The sequence below is a fragment of the Hylobates moloch genome, unplaced genomic scaffold, assembly GCF_009828535.3.
Source record: "Hylobates moloch isolate HMO894 unplaced genomic scaffold, HMol_V3 SCAFFOLD_6, whole genome shotgun sequence".
NCBI lineage: Eukaryota > Metazoa > Chordata > Mammalia > Primates > Hylobatidae > Hylobates > Hylobates moloch.
In genome coordinates this window covers 137,341,836-137,359,468 of record NW_026652281.1, presented here as the reverse complement: position 1 = coordinate 137,359,468, position 17,633 = coordinate 137,341,836, and the positions used below count along the sequence as shown (strand labels likewise).

The following is a 17,633-nucleotide window of genomic DNA, read 5'->3' as shown; positions in this document are numbered from 1 at the left end:
ACGGCTAATTTTTTTTTTGTATTTTTAGTAGAGACGGGGTTTCACCATCTTGGCCAGGCTGGTTTTGAACTCCTGACCTTGTGATCCCAAAGTGCTAGGATTACAGGAGTAAGCCACTGAGCCCAGTCTTTTTTTTTTTTTTTTTTAAAGAGACAGGATCTTGCTGTGTTGCCCAGGCTGGTCTTGAACTCCTGAGCTCAAACGATCTTACTGCCTTGACCTCCCAAAGTGCTGGGATTACAGGCTTGATCCACCATGCCCAGTCCACCATTATTCTTTACAAAACATGTTCCAAATCATCTATTTCTCTTCATCTGCGTTATTCCAACACCAGTCCATGTCACCAGCATCAATTGCCAGGAGTTCTGCAGTAGCTTCCTTAACGGGTATCCTGTTTCTACTCCCCGTCTACTCTAACTCACTCTCATGCTGCAGCCAGGGTGATATTTTGAAACTGAAGATTAATCCCTGTTCCTCCTGTGTTTAAAATCTTCCCTTGACTTCTCATCCATGGCATTTAGAATAAAGTCCCAAATCAATATACCTGGGTTACAGCAAAGTCCCTCACAATCTGGCCTTCCTCTTCACCTCATTTCCTCAGCCACTAAATTCCAGGTTCGCTGCCCTTTCTCTTCTTTAACATGCCACGCACACTCCTGCTGTGAGCCTCTGTACCAGCTGTTCCCTCTGCAGAGTATTCATCCTCTAGCCGGGGCATGACTGGATTCCTTCTGTCACTCAGCTCTCAATGGAGGCATTCCATGGCCCCAGTGTCAGGGGGTCTCTGATCACTCACTTTGTTCTCACCTGTTTTCATTCTCTGCATGGCACTTACTACTCTTTTGTATTGTCTTGTTTTTGTTTGTTTACAATTTGTTCTACTTTGGATTTCCTCCAAAGCAGAGACTAAAACAAAGGTTTGGATACAGATAGTTTATTTGGATAATGTTGCCAGAAAGCAGGGAAGGTGAGACAGGAAAAGTGCAAAGTCAATGTGAGGGCGTTACTAGCGTCTCTCCTTACTCTGGAGCTTTATCCTGCCAGGACTTCTGACAAGGGTCATACAGAATGCCTCCCAGAGTTGTTCTTCTGAAGGACAGAGGCCATATCCTCTATCGCCAACTCCTGGCCCACCTTGTTGGGGTCTGCTTCTGGGCATTAATTCCTCCCCTCCAGGTTGTGCATGCCTGAAAGCCAAACTGGTTCCAGCTACATCGCTGCATTGGAGAAGGCTTTGGCAGCCAGAGAAGAGTCAAAACTTTCTGCTGCAGCTGTGGCTGAACTCAGTGGTGGCCCAAGTGGCTGTGCAACAGGCACCAGTGGTGTCTGCTACCTGCTCCATTTCCCCCAACATCTTCCTAAGTTAAGCTCTTCCTAAGTGGAAATGTGGCTGTTTCTGCTCACTGATGTATCCCAAGAGCCTAGCACAGTGCCTGACACAAAGTAGCTATCACTAAATATTAGTTGAATGGACTCCTTTCATCAATCCAAGGGTAGGCACTGCTGTTATCCTAATCATTTTCAGACAAGGAAACAAAGACTCACCCAGCTCTCATAGGTGGCACAGCTGGAGTATGAGTCCAGGCAATCTGACTTTAGACTTTGAGCTTTTTTTTTTTTAAAGACAAACAATCCCACAGCATTTATTGCCATCTTGTAATAACATAAGGGTAATCAAAACAATACTAATAAATGTTCATATTGGACAAAGGACATCTAAAAACAAACTGTATCCATCTCAACAATTTCTCACGTCATTGATCATTTCTAGTTGGAGAAACTTTGCAGCAGAGTAATATTATGTCCTTTTAGCATGATCTGACTCAGTTGTATTCATGACTTTGTTTTTGAATGAATCTCTTCTGCATCATCTAATACAAGGTTCATATACTCATCAAAACTAATGATACAGCCTTCTATCCGCATATTCACTTGCTCATAGAGCCACACCTGAATCCGCGATCTATTTTGTAAGTTTATCTGAAGATGAGGTTGATGGGCTGCACCGTAACCTTCTGAGCTTTCTGGCCCTGGCCATGGTGCGCCATGGTGGAATTTCACAACGAGCACACCCACACGCTGATTTCAAGCTTTTAACTCTAAAAACCTACTTGATCAGTAGCTATAGTTACTGAGGACTATGATTAGAGTTGATGATTTAATTTATATTGGCAGTGTAATGGTTTTGAATATTTATTTTAGAGATTGCCTTGCCTTTATGGCATAATGGCTTTTTTTTTTTTTTTTTTGGAGACAGGGTCTAGCTCTGTCACCCAGGCTGGAATGCAGTGGTGCAATCTCGGCTCACTGCAACCTTCACCTCCCGGGTTCAAGAGATTCTCCTGCCTCAGCCACCCAAGTAGCTAGGGTTACAGACACGCGCCATCATGCCTGGCTAATTTTTGTATTTTTAGTAGAGACAGGGTTTCACCATGTTGGCCAGGCTGGTCTCGAACTCCTGACCTCAGGTGATCCACCTGCCTCAGCCTCCTAAAATGTTTGGATTACAGGCGTGGGCCACCACACCCCACCTGGCATAATGGTTTTCATATTGTGTTAGGATATGATCAAGAGGATTAAGAAGAATGGAAAAGCTCTAATGTTTCAAAGGCCTTGGAAGACAGGATAAATATTTGCAACTGGCCAGGTCTGATACGGAGTAGGAAGAGGTCCTGGGGCACATGCATGCTCCACAGTTGGTGCCTTGTAGCAGGAGTTGGCAAACTTTTTTGTAAAGGGCTGGATAGTAAATAGGCTTTCTAGGCCATACAGTCTCTGTCTCAACTACTCACCTCTGCCACAGTGAAAGGAAAGCATCCACTGTGAATATATAAACAAATGAGTGGGGCTGTGTTCCAATCAAACTTTATTTCTAAAAACAGAGGCCAGGTCAGATTTGGCCCACAGGCTGTGGCTTGCTGACCTGTCTTTGAGGATGTAAGCTAGATCTTCTGACCGTTCAAGAGAAGATGAAAATCAGGATTTTTATGTAAAAAAGGTCCCAATTCTGAAAATACAGCATGGGCTGCCAGTTTGTTTGCTTATATTGCCTCAAATATGTGTATAATTTTGTTCGGTAAATAGGACATTAATATCAACAACCATAACACCCATGGCATGTGGGAAATACTGTAGTTCAAAAGAGTGACAAATTCCCCTGGAACAGGCAATAGTCACTAATGGCTTAATGGAGGAGATGGTGCTCAGCTGGGATTTAAAAATTAGGTAAAGTTTTTCCATACAAAATTTAGGATGTGGTAATATTCCCAGCAAAAGCAGTAGTATGAGCAAAAATATCTGAGGAACCACAAATATTCATTTTGACAGGGAGCAGCAGGCGATAAGATTGGGCAAGCAAGAAGGGAGACCAATGACTGCAGAGGGGGCTGGAGTCTGGTTTATGGAATGCTCAAAACTGCCCTGTAGGGAAGCTGGTGGTGTTAGCAATGCCCATGAACAATTGGGGCATGGAGCAATCAAAAATGGGGAGACTAGTTAACAGACTGCTGTACTATGCAGTGACTGTTTTCTTAAAATGTGCTCTTAACTCAGAGCCAACATGCCCTATTTCTAGCTCAAGAACTAAAATCACAGGATGCCAGAGCTAGGAAGAAGCTCAGAGGTCTAACCACCTCTGCCCCCATTGACAGATGGGGAAGCTGTGATCTGAGAGATGTCACTTGCCCATGGCCACAGAGCAAGCTAGGGCAGAGGCAGGCCTGGAACCCAGTTCCCGTGAGCACACACACCAAGTACCTTGGAAGCATATACCCTTGCAAACGGAGAAAAGGTTTGGCTGCTCGTATTCTATAGTGTAGGTCATAAAAGCCCAACACAAAATTTAAAGACAGCAGGAAAAACGTGTGTAACAAATTCAACAGACCAAGACTTGTTAATTTTAATGCATAACTAATTCTTCCTTTAGCAAAACTCTAAGACACCAACAGAAAGATTGGTAAAGGACAGTTTGTCGAAGAAGAAATACATATGACAGATAATCACATTCAGAAAATACCAGTCTTGCTGGAGAGCAAAGAAATGTGAACTACAATGATATATTCAATTTCATAATCAATTTGAGGAAACACTGATTCTAAATATGTATTTATTATAGATAGATAGATAGACAGATAGTTTTTTGTGTGTGCTTTTGTGATTTTGTTTTTTTGTTTTTGTTTTTTGGAGACTGAGTTTGGTCTTGTTGCCCAGGCTGGAGTGCAATGGCACGATTTCAGCTCACTGAAACTTTCGCCTCCTGGGTTCAAGCAATTCTCCTGCCTCAGCCTCAGTAGTAGCTGGGATTACAGGTGCCCACCACCACACCTGGCTAATTTTTGTATTTTTAATAGAGATAGTGTTTCACCATGTTGGCCAGGCTTGTCTAGAACCCCTGACCTCAGGTGATCCTCCCGCCTCGGCCTCCCAAAGTGCTGGGATTACAGGTGTGAGCCACCGTGCCTGGCCAGATAGATATATTTAACAATGACTTAGTCTTTGTAAGAGTCCACTTTTTAACATTGTTGATGGGGATGTGTTTTAGTATAGCCTTCCTGGAGGTCAATTCATAATCTATTTCAGAAGTCTTAAAATTATTCACACCCTTTGTATAAGTCAAGGTTCTCTAGAGAACCAGAACCAATAGAAGATGAATGGACTGATTGATTATAAGGAATTGATTAATATGTTCATGGAGGCTGACAAGTCCCAAGATCTGTAGTTGGCAAGCTGGAGACCCATGAGGTCTGAGGGTGCCCAAGCCCACAGGCCTGAGCACCAGAAGAATCTTGGGGATAGTCCCTGTCAGAATGCAGGTGAACTTGAAACCCAAGAAAAGCCAATGTTTCAATCTGAGTCCAAAGGTGGGAAAAATCAATGTCCCAACTCAAAGACAAACAGAAAAATAAATTCTCTGTTACTCAGCTTTTTTATTTCATTCAGGTCTTCAACTGACCAGGTGAGGCCCACCATACTGGGAAGGGCAGTCAGCTTCCCTCAGTCCACCAATTCAAATATGACTCTAGAAACCCCCATAGACATACCCAGATCAGTGTTTAACTAAATATGTGGGCACCCCCTGGCCCAGTCAAGTGGAGGCACAAAATTAACTGTCACACCCTTTGTCACAACAATTTCACTTCTAGGAGTGTATCCTCAGGATATTGGAGAAGCATAAAGAAAGGAAGTTTTTAGGATTTTCATCTCAGTGTTGTTTACAATGCACAGAGAAAAGCCAGAAACAACATGAGTTGCCAATAGCTCTTAGTCATATTTAAAATACCTAAAATGAAAGACTGGTTAAATAAATGAATTGCCTATATGATAGAATATTATGTAGCTAGTAAAAATATTTTTTGAGCCAGGCGTGGTGGCTCACACCCATAATTCCAGCTACTAGAGAGGCTGAGGCAGGAGGTTTGCTAGAGGCCAGGAGTTCGAGACCAGCCTGGGCAACATAGTGAAACCCTGCTCCTAAACAAACAAGCAAATAAACTTTTGAGGGACATCTTTTTTTTTTTTTTTTTTTTTTTGAGATGGAGTCTCGCTCTGTCACCCAGGCTGGAGTGCAGTGTCATGATCTCAGCTCACTGCAACCTCCGCCTTCCAGGTTCAAACAATTCTCTTGCCTTAGCCTCCTGAGTACCTGGGACTACAGGCACTTGCCACCACACCCAGCTAATTTTTGTATGTTTTTAGTAAAGACAGAGTTTCACCATATTGGCCAGGCTGGTCTCAAGCTCCTGACCTTGTGATCCACCCGCCTCAGCCTCCCAAAGTGCTGGGATTACAGGCATGAGCCACCGCACCTGGCCAGGATCTTAATAATATTTTAATCATGCTTTAATAGTGGTACAAGGAGAATGATACTTGCGTAATCAAGAAATTTTTTTGTAGATTTCCCAACCCTTCTCCACCCCGATCCTGAGTCCCCTCAGCTGAGCGGCTGCGACCATAATCCTTGGCTCTTGAACTTTGGGTTTTTGCAGCCCTGGAAGCTATGGAAGCCCCTCATAGGAGGTGGCTTTGTGGCATCCAGGTGGCCCAAGGAAAGCAGTGCCCTGCTGCTGGCAGTGAGGAACTTCTAGGCATGAGGGTCCCCTGGCAGGCTTGTCTGGTCACCTTTCACTGTCCAGTCTCAGTCTCCTTCCTGTTTATTGTCTGTTGGAGGAGCGGGGCTGGCAGGCTCAGGGGCTTTGAAGTTAATGGTGCCTTTTATTTCCTCCTCCTGGAGTCTGGAAAGCTCTTATCCCATTGTTCCCTGCAGAATCCCTGTCAGACTGGAGGGCTCCTATCACACACCTACGCCAGGGTTCCCAAGCCAGGGCTGATGCGGTGTGTCACCCACATGGTGGAAAAAAAGAAAGAAAGAGAGAAAGAGAGAGAGAGAGAAGGAAAGAAAGAAAGAGAAAGAAAGAAAGAAAGAAAGAAAGAAAGAAAGAAAGAAAGAAAGAAAGAAAGAAAGAAAGAAAGAAAAGAAAGAGAGAGAGGGAGGGAGGGAGGGAGAGAGGGAGAGAAAGAGAGGAGAGAGGGAGGGAGGGAGAGAGGGAGAGAAAGAGAGGAGAGAAGGAGAGAAGGAAGGAAGGAAAGAACGAAGGAAGGAAGGAAGGGAGGGAGGGAAGAAAGAAAGAAAGAAAAGAAAAGAAAAGAAAAGAAGAAAAGAAAAGAGGCAAAGTCAAACCAGTATTTTAAAATCAGGAGATATCTCAATTTCCTCTTTCTTTTGAAGTCAAACAATCTGGCAATAGTGGGCACCAATTCCCAAGCTATAACAATCTGAGGGGATGCAGAAGGGGCTCCCCACCCTGGATGCAGCATGCACCTACCAGTTGACCACGGTCCTCATCGCTCCACACTGCTTCCTGGCACTGTGGCTGGTGTGGACATTGACTGTCAAACTCAGGCTGTTTTTTCCTCACAAAGAGGAATACTTCTCTCCCTCCAAGTTTCTTCCAAAGGTTGGGGAGTGGGGGAAGTTAGACCAGGAGGGCTGTAAGTCATCTTCTTGTTTATGTTGTCTTCCTGACCCTCTTATCCCCCTAGGTTTGTGTCCTCTGGGATCGAATCCCACCCCCTCCTTTCACGGAAGGAGAAACTGAGGCCCATGGAAGGAAGGCTACTCACTCAAGCCTCACCATGGCTTCACAGAGCTTGCTTCAGGCTCCAAAGAGCAATGTCTTTGGAAGGTTCTAGCCTGCTCTGTTGTTATTATGGATGACAAAATAGTATTAGAGAGCAATTTATACCTCATGATTCTTCATGTCACACAACAGTCCTTTAAGGAAAGAGTAGTTTTCTCATTTTACTAATATGAACAAGGAGGTCCAAAGAGCATAAGTGGCCCGTAGGGGGTCACACACTTTCTAGATCTCATTTGAAAAATGAGGACAGTAACTCCTGACCAGTCTGAAGTCTGGGCCAGGTGATTCCCATAGGCCCCCGTTAGCTCCACTATCCATGTTGTCCATTGTTTATTTATTTATTTATTGAGACAGGGTCTTGCTCTGTTGCTCAGGCTGGACTGCAGTGGAGAGATCAGGGCTTACTGCAGCCACGATCTCCCCACCTCAACCTCCCAAGTAGCTGGCACTAACAGGCTTGCACACCACCACACCTGGCTAAATTAAAACCAAAAAAAAAATTGTAGAAACAGGGTCTCACTATGTTTCCTAGGCTCATCTTAAGCTACTGGACTCAGGTGATCCTCCCACCTCAGCCTCCCCACATACTGGGATTCCAGACTTCAGTCACTGTGCCTGACCTATTGTTTATTATTTCAGTAAACCTATATTGACCACGTCCTTTACTGCAGGCACTGGGCTAGATGTTGGGGATACAAATACGGAAAAGATACAGGTCTTGTCTTCGAGGAACCTGAAGTATTTAGGGTAAATAGATGTAGGTGTGGGAGAACAGGAAGAAAGGCAATGGATAATTATTTGGGAAGTAGGGAAGCCTGCTTTCAGTGATTGCTTGGACATGTGTCACAGTGCTGGCATATGCTAAGCATGCCACAAATGATAAATTTTCTCAGATTTATCAACAAAAATACATTACTAGCAAGGGGGAATACTTTGCCACAAGGATTGCTCACAGAGGGGGATGGGTGACATCAGGTTATAAACAATGTGGGCTGGGCGAGGTGACCCTTGCTTGTAGTCCCAGCTACTCAGGAGGCTGAGGCAGGCGGATCCCTTGTTGAGTCCAGGAGTTCCAGGTTGCAGTGAGCTATGATCATACCACTGCACTCCAGCCTGGATGACAGAGCAAAACTCCATCTCTTAAAACAAAAGAGAGAGAGAATATCTTTGGAAGGAAACATAAATGAATTTCTTCTGGGATGGCAGTCAGGTGGGACAGAGTGGGAGCAGTGTGAGATAGTTTGTGGACAGTTTATGGAGCCCTCTCTCAACTTGTTGTGAGTTCTTTTTAAAATATCTCTATTGAGATATTTTAAAAATATGCTATCTAATGTCATTTTCAGCAAAGAAAAATTCAAAATGTAAAGTATTAGCATGAGTTTTTATCATTTATAGTATGCAATGCCAGTTTTAAATGCAAAAATAAGAACACAGCTCACATGCAAAATCACTGAAATTACACAAATTCTATTTTGTAGGTTGAACACGCATATATATTTCATTCTTTCCGTAATGGTGAAAACACTCCACAAAATTAACTTAACTATTTTTATTTCACTCTTGATACATGCACATCCAATCAACACTCTCTACCTTAGGCATAATACCAATGAGTAAGGAAGAGCTGAAGGAAGAGGAACTATGGGTTGCCCCATTTTTCCCTTTCTATCTATGTCATAAAACACGGTTGCCTAACACAAGGAAGTAACACCCCTAAGAAAGCATATGATAGGGTTCCCTGGTCATTCATGTTTCCTAGAATACTATCACCTTTGGTTATGGATTGAATGGTATACCTCCACAAAAGATATGTTGAAGTCTTAACCCTCAATAGCTCATAATGTGACCTTATTAGGAAATAGGTTCATTGCAGGTGTCATTAGTTCAGATGAGGTCATATTGAGTAGGGTGGGCCCTTAGTCCAATATGACTGATGTCCTTGTAAGAAGACATGATCAGGCGCGGTGGCTCATGCTTGTAATTCCAGCACTTTGGGAGGCCAAGGTGGGTAGATCACCTGAGGTCAGGAATTCAAGACCAGCCTGGTCAACATGGTGAAACCGTGTCTCTACTAAAAATACAAAAATTAGCCAGGCATGGTGGTGCACGCCTGTAATCTCAGCTACTGGGGAGGCTGAGGCAGGAGAATTGCTTGAACCCAGGAGGCAGAGGTTGCAGTGAGCCGAGACTGTGCCACTGCACTCCAGCCTGGCAATAGAGGGAGACTCCATCTCAAAAAAAAAAGAAGAAGAAAAAGAAGAAGACTACGTGAAGAGAGAGAGAAGAAGCCCGTGTGAAGACACAGGCAGGGTTTGGAGTGCTGTAGCTACAAGCCAAGGAAGAACAAGGGACTCCAGTTGTAATCCCTGCCACCCCCAAAAACCAGGAAGAGGAAAAAAGAATTTTTCCTTAGAGTTTTCAGAGGGAGTGTGGCCCTACTGATGCCCTGATTTGGGACTTCTAGTACCCAGAATTGTGAGAGAAGAAAGTTCTCTTGTTTCAAGCCATCCCATTGTTGTACTTTATTATGGCAGCCCCAGAAACTGATAACACCTTCTTTCCATGTTCCAAAGCAAGTTCTTTTTCAAATAGAAAGCACAGCCTCTCAGGTACTCCCCCTGCCCCATGCCCACTTGTACACATGATCCACTGACCTTCTGCTCCCTTTGAATGTCACCAAACTCCATGCATCGCAGGTCCACTGGAATTCTGTGCTCATGAGGCATAGGGAATAGTATATGCAAACAGAGAGAATGGAACGGCAGACATTTATCCTGTGTCTCCTCTGCTCCCTGCATGCTCCACTATCCTGAAGGACTTCATTTACAAAACACAGGTTCAACGATAAAATTTTCTATATGCATGGAGCTGGCCCTGGGTGAGAGGGAGGTTTATTTTTCACTTATTCCTTCTGTGCCTTTTTAAGTTTAAAAAAGTAATGTGGACCAGCTTTATAAATGTCCTAGGTTTTGAGTTCTGTTTGCAAAATGCTGCTTTTTTATTCTTCCTGCCTTGTTCTCAGACCTAATCTGCCGACTCATATCTCAAGAACTCGTAGTCAATGATCATAAAGGATTTGGCAAATGTTCTCTTGACTAAGTAGAGCACACGATTAAAAATCGTTTAAAGGCATTGGATTGGTTTTTGGTTAAAGATCAAAGTGGTAATAAGGCAGATGTCTTCCGTCTGTCTCTATAAACCGAGCCAGGCTTCATGCTTTTGGTCCTGAATGGAGCAGTGCCAACCATTAACAACATAAGGAAACACTATTCAAAGTATATGCCTCAACTTCCCCTGGACAGCTGAGTATTTGAGGAATTTATATGCTTGACCCTGTCAGGATATTCACTGCAGTATGGTTACATGGAAGCAAATATTCACTGCAATGTGGTTATATGGAAGCAGAAGGCTAGAAATGTATGGACGTTCCCAGGCTAAATGTCCATACATCATGATGGATCCATACTATGGGACTACGGGATGCCATGCAGTTCTTTGGGCACTGCCATGAAACAACAAAACAGAAAACAGTAAGGCACACGAGGATGTGTAGAATATGCTACCATTCATGTAAAAGGAGAAAAAGGCATGGATGTCTACTTTGGTGAATGCATAAATCACTTCCAAAGGAAACATAAGACTCTGGTTATCATTGGGGAGGAGGAGAACAAGGCCTGGGACCAGGGGGAGAACATGCACATTTTGCCATGTTTGAGAGTTTGTATCATATGAAAAGCAAAAGGAAAGTTCAGTGCAAACTGGGCAGTTGATAATATTGCAGTGAAAATATTAGACCAATTTGTCCTCTAAGGAAGATTGAAAAGGGCAGATTTTCTTTTTTTTTAGGGATACATAAGAAAGCTGAAGATAAGTAGAAGGCACTTGCTCTAAATCTGTCGTTCCCAACCTGTGAGCTTCAGAGGTTGAGGGTGGAGGGATGGTAACTGACTCATGGTAAGCACTTAATAAAAGTTTAGTTTTTGAATGGCTTAATGAATACTTCTTCTTGGCTTGGTTGGGGGTGGATGGGAGAAGTGATTTCAATTGCATTGGTACTTCCTGCTGCCCGGCACAGGAAGCCTTCTCTGCTAAAGTCACCTGTGTTAGGTAACATGGGGTACCTTAAAATGGTGCCGTACCTTAAGATGGGGCCGGTTCCAGGTTCTTCTCCCCTCCTTGACTGGGCACTGTCTGAACCCGCCAAAGGAGGGCCAATCAGAAAGAAGCATCTCCCTCCTTCCCTTGGGCCCGCCCCTAGTCCAATCCACGTAGGCCCAAGGGATATAAAACCCAGCACACCAGCAGCCTTCTCTCTCTTCTCTTCCTTTTCCTTGCATGGTGCTGCTCGATACCTCCAATAAAGATCTCTTGACCGCAACCGGTGTAGTTTGATCTCCGCCCGGCCCCTTTCGTTGGTGCCGTGACTCGGATCGGGACTCCCCACTCCCCTCGGTGGGACCCCAATCCCTTTCGGGCTCAGTCGAGACCCCAGCCGGTCTTCGCTCATTCTCTAGTTCGCCAAGCTGTTCGCCCAACACCGGCCTCATCTCGGTAAGTCTTCCCCTCTGGGGTCTACCTCTCCAGGCAGGCAAGAGACCCCATGAAGCGCCTCGCGTCAAGCCCCTAAGGCCACGGTAGACCCCAAATAGCAAAACTGGCCCACATACCCCCTAGACAAACAAAGCAAATGGCCCACTTATGGGTCTCTCGATCCTAACATTCTTCAGGATCTCTACAATTATTGCGAGTGACCAGGAAAATGGGTAGAGATCCCATATATCCACGGCTTCTTTCTCCTACGGGATAGACCTAACCTTTGTCTCCCTTGCAAACCACAGCAGCTCCTTGCCGCTCTTAAACCGCCAACCTCTCCCTCTGCCCCTTTGACCCAGCCGACGAACCCCCACCATACCACCACCCTCCGCTGCACCCTCCGGCCGCCACCCAACTGGAAGTCGCCCAGCCTCCTGCTGCCCCCCCCATACCCTCAACCGCCTATCCCGTCAGTCCCGGCCTTCAGCCCCCCCACCACTCGCTCAAAGTCACACCCCCCCCTGCCCCCCTTAGAGAGGTGGCAGGAGCTGAAGGTATTGTCCGAGTCCACGTCCCCTTTTCTATGGCTGACTTGTCACAAATAGAAAAACGCCTAGGCTCTTACACTTCCAATTCTGCTTTATATATCAAAGAATTCCAATACCTCATCCAAGCTTATAGCCTTACCTTCCATGCCAACAATACACCAACATAGATCCCGAAACCCCAGACGGTAGGCAACTCCTCATGTCCCATTTTTTCCTCAGAGTTTTCCTGATATCAATGGTAAACTAAAAACACTGGACAAAGGCCCCCTCACTCCTCAAACAGAGATCTTAGCGACAGCATTTAAGGTGTGTCACAATCGAGATGAGAAGGCAAAGAGGCAAAAGTACCAGTTACTGGCACAAGCCCTTCAAGCCTCCCCTCGATCACATGGCCATAAGTTGTCGTCTGCCCATCCATCCCAATGTCGGCCCCCACGGCCCTGTTTCAAATGCGGAAAGGAAGGGCACTGGGTCCGAGAGTGCCCAAATCCCAGGCCCCCCAACCGGCCATGTCCTAAATGCCACCAATCTGGCCACTGGGGCGTAGACTGCCCCAGCTCCCGAAGGGGGGCTGGGCCGGCCACCATCCCAACTCCCAATCTTCTAGGATTGGCCATTCAAGACTGACAGGGCCTTAGAACTTCCTTCCCAACACAAATCGTCACCACACAGGAGCCCAGGGTCTCTTTAACAGTGGATGGACGTCCCATCACCTTTCTCCTAGAAACCAGAGGTACTTTCTCGGTTTTAAGAGAATTTTGGGGCGCCACTTCCCTCTTTGGATCTCCCATAGTTGGGGTCGGAGGCCAAACCATACGTCCAAGAGCCACTCCTCCCCTCTCCTGCACTTTCTCCGGCCACATCTTTTCCCATCGATTCCTAGTCATGCCACAATGCCCACTCCCTTTGTTAAGAAGAGACATTCTCTCTAAATTTAAAACCTCCATCACCTTCAACCTAATCACCCTCCCGCAATCCACCTCACTCATTGCCTTGGTGGCGAGTTCCATAGATCAAACTCCTGCTCCTACTCTGCCTTCGCTCCTAGCCAGCGTCAACCCCATAGTGTGGGACACCACCACCCCCTCATTAGCACTCTGTCCTCCTGTACAAATATTCCTTAAAAACCCACACCACTTCCCCAGCCAACCCCAATATCCTCTCCCCGTCTCCAGCCTGAAAGGAATACAACCAATTATTTTAGACCTCTTAAGAAAAGAGTTCCTCAGGCCAACCCATTCTCCATTTAACACCCCTATTCTAGCAGTAAAAAAACCCAATGGTACGTTCCCCCTGGTCCAAGACCTCAGCTCTTATATCTTAAAGATGGCTTTTTCACCATTCCCCTCTCCCCTCAGTCACAAGACCTGTTCGCCTTCACTTGGACTGACCCAGACACTAAACAGTCACAACAGCTCATGTGGACAGTGCTTCCCCAAGGGTTGAGAGATAGCCCCCATATCTTTGGTCAAACTCTTGCCTCAGACCTACAAAAATTACACTTTCCCCAGTCCACCCTTCTACAATACCTAGTATCCCCCCAAAAGGTCCAGCTCTCCCTCACTCAAGTCACCTATCTAGGAGTCCTCCTTGCCCATGACTCAAAGGCCATCACCCTAGACCGAAAGTGCTTCATTAGAAGTCTTCCCATCCCAAAAACCAAACAGGAGATACTCTCCTTCTTAGGACTAGCAGGCTACTTTAGAACTTGGATCCCCAACTACTCTTCATTAGCAAAGCCCCTATATGATCTCTCCCGAGGCACCCCATCCGAGCCTGTAGAGGCCACAGTCAAGCAGCCCTTCCTGTCACTCCAACAGGCACTACTCAAAGCCCCAGCCCTACATCTTCCAGACTTACAACAACCTTTATGTACATGAGCACAATGGCTTGGCTCTTGGAGTCCAAGGTCAGATGCATGGACCCACCTTTGCCGCAGTTGCATACCTATCCAAACAATTCTGAGAGCGAACTCAGCCCACAGGGAACTGAGTTTTCTCCTTTCCCTCCTCACTCGTCCAGCCTGGGTTTCCTCCCTTCTCTTGCTCAAAAAATCCTGGTACCAGGTAACCCATGGCCCTCGGCCTTATAGAGGCCCATCAGTTCTTTCGTTTCGGTGACGACCGGCTCGAAGGTTCTGACTCGCAACACGGCCATCGGCTAATAGGGGACCCCCTGTTCAGCCAGCCGCCGTATACATATACCCCTTCTTCTCTCACCATGGGAGGCTCTGCATCCCTGCCGGCCGACTAGACCCCACCGTGAGAGGGTGGGCCCCCTGCCTTCAGGCCCTGGCTGCAGCCTACCTACTATTTCAAGAGTCAAAGAAATAAACGTTTAGGGCAGCTGTTGTCATTACCTCCCCCCAGCAACTCAAGGAACTCCTGCTACAAACCCTTCCCACTTGCCGCGTACTGTCTCTCCTAGTTTCCTTCCTGCACGATTCCGCTGTAACTTTCCAAACATGTGCACCCCTCAATCCCGCCACCCTCCTGCCTGTCTCTCCTTAAACACGAATCCACAAACCCCTCTAAAGCCAGGCACACCTGTACCCCACAACCCTCTCAAAGTTCGCATTTCTAAAACGCCCTCCCTTCCTACTATTCCTAAGGCGTACTGCCGCCCTCATGCCTGCTCCGAGCCCGCTCTTCTGGCTCTCTGCCTCTTACATCTTCTTCTACGGACCCTCCTCCGCCAACAGGCCCCCTTCACAACCCTACTACCTGTTCACCCTCAAAGAAACCTACGACGCTAACTGGAGGTCACACACCAATGTCATCAGTTACACCCGATGCTCCATCGACGCATTCTCAGTAAACCTTCCCCTCCCTAAACTCACCATAATAAATAGCGGTTAGGACCCTCGCTTTCTGCGCACTACTCCCCTGCCTCATTAAGTTTCTCTTCCATATCTAACCAAACATTTAACCAGCTTCTCCTCAGAAACTATCAACTTTTAGCCACCAGCGAGGACGGGACGGATTCCACAGATGGGCTCAAAACCTGCTAACCCAAGCCAGTCATGACAACCGCCAACCGATTCCACAAATTTCTCAATGATCTCCGCGCCAACAGCTGGCTCATCGCCAACCCATCCCTGCCCCTCAACTGGCTCACGGCACTGGAGGATCTATACCTACAAGGAACATTACCCCATGCACAACCCTGACAGTTCTCCCTGTGCCCCCTCCCCACAGTGCCCCCACTCAGCAGGAAGCAGCCAGATGAACCATGACGCCCATTTTCCCCCATTTAAGAAAACAAAAAGGGAGGAATGTTAGGTAACACGGAGTACCTTAAAATGGCGCCGTACTTTAAGATGGGGCCGGTTCGCGTTCTTCTCCCCTCCATGACCGGGCACTGTCTGAACCCGCCAAAGGTGGGCCAATCAGAAAGAAGCATCTCCCGCCTTCCCTTGGGCCCGCCCCTAGACCAATCCACGTAGGCCCAAGGGATATAAAACCCAGCACACAAGCAGGCCTCTCTCTCTTCTCTTCCTTCTCCTTGCGTGGTGCCGCTCGATACCTCCAATAAAGATCTCTTGACCGCGACCGGTGTAGTTTGGTCTCCGCCCGGCCCCTTTCAACCTGTGGACAGTGACTCAGCACAAAACCATCTGTTTATTGGTGCAATGTATATTTACTCTTCAGAAATACTGAGAAAATGAGGGACTCTGGAGAATGATACACAAGGGGGTGTGGAATGAGTATGCTTAGAATCCTACTGAAATAGCCCCTGGAGAAAAGCCCAAAGCTTCTGCTTTCCCTCTCAGTTATCCAAACTCCTGATAATTGATAGCTGAAGTTTAGGAAAAGGGCAGTACAAATTAGTGAATAATAAAGGCCTATCTTCTTTCAATGTACCCAGCATAGAAAGATTGGGAAATAAATAATACTGCTACGAAAAACAAAACAAAACAACAATGCTGTTCATTGTTGTTGAATGGAAGAACCCTCTAGCACATATTGATATGTCAGGTGATTATTTTAAAGTAACATTCACTCTTTTTCACTGGTTATGGAATAATGCATATTTCTTGTTGAAAATTTAGAAAATACAGAAATATTAGGAAAAAAGGTAAATTAAAATTTACCATAATCCTGCCACTCTGATTACACAGATAATATTTTTGCATATGTGTGTGTGCATGAATGTAGTTCAACTGGGATTGTACTCTAATCTTTTTTTGTTTTTATTCATCCCCTTAAAGACAGCTTATTCTTTCTCTTGTTTTTGTTTTTGTTTTCAGAGGCAGTGTCTCGCTCTGCTGCCCAGGCTGGAGTGCAGCGGCACAATCATGGCTCACTGCTGCCTCAACATTTGGTGCTCAAGTGATTCTTCTATTTCAGCTTTCTGAGCAGCTAAGACTACAGGTGTATACCACCATACCTGGCTAGTGTGTGTGTGTGTGTGTGTGTGTGTGTGTGTGGTGTGTGTGTGTGTGTTGGGGGGCAGGGGCGGGATCTTGCTATGTTGCCCAAGCTGGTCTTGAACTCCTGGCCTCATACAATTCTCCCACCTCAGCCTCCCAATGTGCTAGGATTACAGGCATGAGCCACCGTGCCCAGCCCAGTTTATCCTTTTTATTTAATAAATTATAAACATTTTCTCCAATTCATTATGCATCCTTTTAAAAATGTTTTTAAGAGACAAATAATTATTAAACCAGTTCCCTGTTCTAATGGTTCACTATAATGAAAAAGCATTTTTGATGAAACACCTTTGAAATAAATCTGCTTTTTTTAAAAGAATAAATTTCCACAGGTGGAAGATTTGGATCAAGTAATACAGTTTAAAATGTTTTGATTTATGTTGTCTTTCAGAAAGATGGTATTAATTTATATTCCCAACAACACCGTGTATTTACCAAAATTCCTTAACAAAAAAGTACCCCACTGTTTTTTTTTAAAAGCTTTTAATTTGTGTGCTAGGGAGTATGAGCATTTTAAAAATAACATCTATCCATATGAATTCCTTCTTTGACAGCATACCTATTCATGTCTTGCATCCATTTCTGCATATAGGGTGTTAATGTTTTACATACCGATTTATCAGAGGTCTAGAAAGTAACATCAAACTTTTGTCACATTTGTTAAAAACATTTTCTCAAATTTGTCATTTGCCTTTTTGGCAATGATAATTGATGTATCTAGATCTTGCATATTTATTCAAATATGTCTACTCACCTTGCCTTTGGTTTCTTCCCATGCCTTAGTATCTAGGCCTTCCCCTCCGTATAATTCGTGTATGTTTTCTTCTTATCCTCTTGTGATTTGCTTGTTTGTCGTTCTCTGAGTTCTTATATTTATTTTGGGGATATTTAAACAAGTCCTTAGTTTTACTTTTTTCCCCCAACCTAATTTATTAAATAATTTAGCCATTTATACTTGTCCCAACAAAGTGAAATGCCACATTT

General features: G+C 45.3%; 1 pseudogene; it reads right to left on the bottom strand.

The window, feature by feature from the left end:
- Positions 1-1,767: 1,767 nt before the first annotated feature.
- On the bottom strand, positions 1,768-2,048 carry LOC116471796 (small nuclear ribonucleoprotein E-like; annotated as a pseudogene).
- Between the last annotated feature and the right edge of the window lie 15,585 nt (positions 2,049-17,633).